This window comes from Eurytemora carolleeae, unplaced genomic scaffold (genome assembly GCF_000591075.1).
Source record: "Eurytemora carolleeae unplaced genomic scaffold, Eaff_2.0 scaffold135, whole genome shotgun sequence".
Classification (NCBI taxonomy): domain Eukaryota; kingdom Metazoa; phylum Arthropoda; class Copepoda; order Calanoida; family Temoridae; genus Eurytemora; species Eurytemora carolleeae.
Window position 1 is genome coordinate 40,694 of NW_019396194.1, and position 4,642 is coordinate 45,335.

Below are 4,642 nucleotides of genomic sequence, written 5' to 3' on the forward strand. Positions count from 1 at the left end.
AATAAGTGGCAGAACTGATAGTTAAAATATTAAAAAATACTTAATAAACCCCCTTTCCCAGGGAAAAACAGCATAATGAAAAAAAACAAAGATTAAGGCACCTTGGAACCTTGTCAACCTGTTCTGAATCTGATCTACGGCAGTAGTTATGCTCGGAGACGAAGGGGGTCTGTGTGTGTGTATATGGTGTATTAAGTGCTATATCGATTGCAACTAAGCTCAATAAACTAACGTTCAATTATCTTTTTTTTTTATTTTACGATAAGATGCTCTTAAATTTGCCCAGGGTCAGGATTCATGAATCACTAAATTGCAAAACAGGGCATGGACTTCCCCCCCTCCCCTCCCCTACAGAGGGGGGCAAGATTTCTTAAGGGAGGGGCATGCCCCCCCTTAATCAGGCTAGGGGGGGCCTGCCCCCCCCTAGTTGCGCGCCTGGGGAGGGGGCAAAGCCCATGCATTTACACAGAAAAAAAACAGTATTTTTCCTTAAAATTGATTCGGCACATCAAGTCCATCAAGATCCTTGTAGGACAAAAAAGGCTTTTTTCTATCGTAACCATCATAATACTCAATTAAATGCAGAAACCTTAAATTCAAGCTTTAAATCGTCATATTGATGCTACTTTATAGTTTGAACATACTGCAGCCGTTTGAACCGTTGACATTTGAACATTGGTCGTTTGAACTTGCAAGTGCTGCAGGTATCACGTGCATCAGTTGTAACGATATAATTGAAACGATAAAATTCTGTGCTCCTTTGAACTATTAAAAATTAGTACAAATAAACCAAAAAAATAGTTCAAATGAAGAACCAAAAAATAGCTCCATACTAACCGGAAAATCTATAAATACGTAGGACATTCGTATAAATACGTATTTTAGGTTTTTCCTATACGTAGATTTAGGTTTGGAAAAAATCTTTAATATTTCTTAATTTTTGGAATTAATAGGTTTTATTTGTTCGTAAAAATACGTATTTTAAGGCACATTCAAATTCTAAAACCTAAATGTGAAGTGTAAATCCATATTCATAGATATCAATTATTTTCAATTCAATTCATAATCCAATAGTTTTCTTTTCTACACAGATTCACACCATCATCATTCCTTCATCTGTATCTATCTAAATCAACTTTCATACATGCATTTTGTCAGGGGCTTACGAAGGGGGGCGGCCGGGCCCCCCATGCCCCTCCCCCTGCGCGTGCCCCCCTCTCCCTAAGGCGGGGGGCACCCATAAAAAAAAATACATAAAAATCTCACTTTTGCCCTTGACTAAAAAGTTTCATTAACAAAGCTTTAATCAATATGCCTTTATTGTAAATATATCTCGGAAAATCATTATTTATAATTATACAATATGTATCGTTTCTAGGAAAATATAAATATTTTTAAGGAACGTTTTCATCTCTATTTTTCACCTATTGAAGCTTACACCACAGTATTAAGAGGAATTGTGTCTGATGAGTCCACTTAAGAAAATTACATGAATAATTTATTAACACTTGTTTTATGGAAATAGTTTACATAGTTAAAAAAGTTATCAATATTTTTTTTAAAAGGGGTTTTCTAGGGGGGGGGGCACAATGTTGCCAAAATGTTTGCATTAAATTTCGTACATAATAATTCTCTTGAAAAATCATAAAATATTTTTATATTCTAACTTAAAAATGCATTTTAGTGCAGTTGAGGTTTCATGAATATTGACACTTAGAAAAATTAGTTGGTATGAAAATTAAGAAAAAATATTTTTAGGTTTGCATCAAACTATACTCTAAAAAATACAATTTTTAAAACGAAAAAGCGAAAAATACACAAAAATACGTAAAATAAAAACCTAAAAACTTAGAAAAAATATTTGGTATGAAATTTACAAAAATATGCGTATTTTTAGGTTTGCCTCAAACTTTTGAATTCTTAAAAAAAATAGAAAAATTTAAGCAAAGAAAAAAACCGAAAAATACGTAAAAGATATGTAAAATAAAACCTAAAACTTTTGGTATGAAATTAGCAAAAATATACGTATTTTCAAGGTTTGCATCAAACTTATGAATTCTAAAAAAAAAATTAAGTAAAGAAAAATACGAAAAATTACGTAAAAATATGTAGAATAAAAACTTAGAAAAATTGCTTGGTATGAAATTTCCGAAAATATACGTATTTTTAGGTTTGCATCAAACTTATAAACTGTAAAGAAATACAATTTTTAAAGAAAAAAAAACGAATAAATACGTAAAAATACGTAGAATAAAAACCTAAAAACTTTTTTTAAAATACATGGTAAAAAGTAGAGGGTTCAGAACTAGAGTCAATATCGATATCACACGTGTAGATGTTTATCAGTACTATGCCCCGTATCTATCTCATTCTGTTGAATCTTGTGGAACTATCCTCCCGTCGGCTCTGGCGTTTCCCTGGAAACTGCAAGGAGGGCGACAATTGTTGGCTGCAGGACCAAAACGTTTGTGGAAATAACACTCAGAGTTTGATGGACCTGGGGTTTGATTATGGCGGTTTGGTGATGGGCTTCTGCGGTCCTGAGCTCTACCACGTGATGGGGAAGATGATGAGGTCGACGCTGCGGCTAGGAGGTGGTCAGTAGGTTTAGCTTTCCTGGCCTCCCACAAACTATTGGCGTATAACGCCATTTCACTAGGGTTTTTGAATTCTCTGGAGACTAGATGGTCCCTCATCTCGACAGGCAACCTCTCCAGAAATAAACCTTTGAACAGGCAACCTGGTTTCTCGTCCTCTGGGAGAAGGGCCAACATGGCGTCCATGAGAGCAGTAGGGCATCGGTCTCCCAGCCCAGGGTGATGAATTAGTTTGGAAACCTTCTGCCAGCGTGATAGAGTATACGAGGAGACAAGCTTGGCCTTTAAATCCTCATAAGGGGTTTCTGAGGAGGCAGCAGAACCCATGATCAGGCCGCGTACCGAGACCATAATCTTTTGGGGAAGTTTCTGTATGATGTGGTCGAATTTGGTTTTTGACTGTGTGATTTGGGCGTTTCTGAAGGCCGCCTCTGCTTGAAGGAATCACAGGTCGGGGTCCTCTGTCCAGAAATCCGGGAGCTTGACGGAGACTTTGGTGATGAACTCAGTTGGAGTTTCTTTCCGGTCGGTCATGATGCTCGGATGTATCACTTAATGTTCAAAGTTCAAGAAAATCACGAAACTGGATAGCGTTTAACTTTATGTTCAAAGTCGGGGGTCACCAATATAGAGGACGTGAGTCAGACTCTAATAAAAACGCATAAATAACTTCCAGTATATATATTTCTTATAACTTATTACTAGAGGGTTCAGAACTAGAGTCAATCTCGATATCACACGTGTAGATGTTTATCAGTACTATGCCCCACATCCGTTCTATCTCATTCTGTTGAATCTTGTGGAACTTGTTTAACGCGGCCAGGCATCGTCTTCCACAACACAATTATTCGTAAAAATATGTTTCTGGAGAACCGCTTGGTATGACAAATACGTAAATATACACGCAAGTTCTTTACCAAAAATTGAGCATACAAATTTGTACGTATATCCTAAAAATACGTATACATAGAGGCTTTAGTATTTTTAGGTTTTTGGGTTAGAAGGGAGCTCAAATGAGCAAAAAAAATTGTTCAAAAGATCAAAACCATTGTTCAAGTGAACCAAAAATTTGTTCAAATTGACCAAAAAATAGTTCAAATGAACCGAAAAAAGTTATTATGAGTAAAAAATAGTTCAAATGAACCAAAAAATAGTTCAAATAAGCCAAAAAAAAATAGTCCAAATAAGCAGAAAAATAGTTACTAAGAATTTTATCTTATTTGTAAATCCTGAATTTAATGTAGTTGTTTTACTCAAATTAATTCAAAAAAATAGTTTGAATGAACAAAAAAAAATAGTTCAAATGACAAAAAAAATTCAAATGAAATAATCTAAAGACACAAAAATTATTCTAAAAATAGCAACAAGATAGTTCAACTGAACAAAAGAGAAGCACCCTGTCCTAACCGCAGCGCTTGGCCCCAAATACCAGCTATCACTACAATTTTGTTTATTTGAACTATTTTCGTTCACCTGAAATTTTCCGTTTGAACTATTTTTTGTTCATTATTTACTTTTTTTGGTTCCTTTGAAGTATTTTTTTGCTCATTTGAACTATTTTTTGGCTCATTTGAACTGTGTTTTTGCTAATTTTTTGCTCCTTTGATCTATTTTCGTGCTCATTTGAACTATATTTTTGCTATTTGAACTATTTTTTTGCTCATTTGAAATATATTTTGCTCATTGAAATTTTTTTTTTGTCTTATTTGAACAATTTTTTTACTTTTTTGAACTATTGTATGCTTCATTTGAACTATTTCATTTGAACTATTTTTTGGTTTATTTGAACTATTTTTTGGCTTATTTGAACTATTTTTTGGTTTATTTAAACTATTATTTTGTTCATTTCAACTATTTCTATGTCCATGTAAATTTTATTTTTTTGATCAATTTGTATGATTGTTTGACCATATTTTTTCATGAAGTATTTAAACTGCTTTTTTAAATAGTTCAAATGAGGAAATCAAGTGTTGAATAAACTACAGGAAATGACGTCATTATGAATAGTTAGAATGAACAAAAGTTCAAATTATCAATGTTTCAAA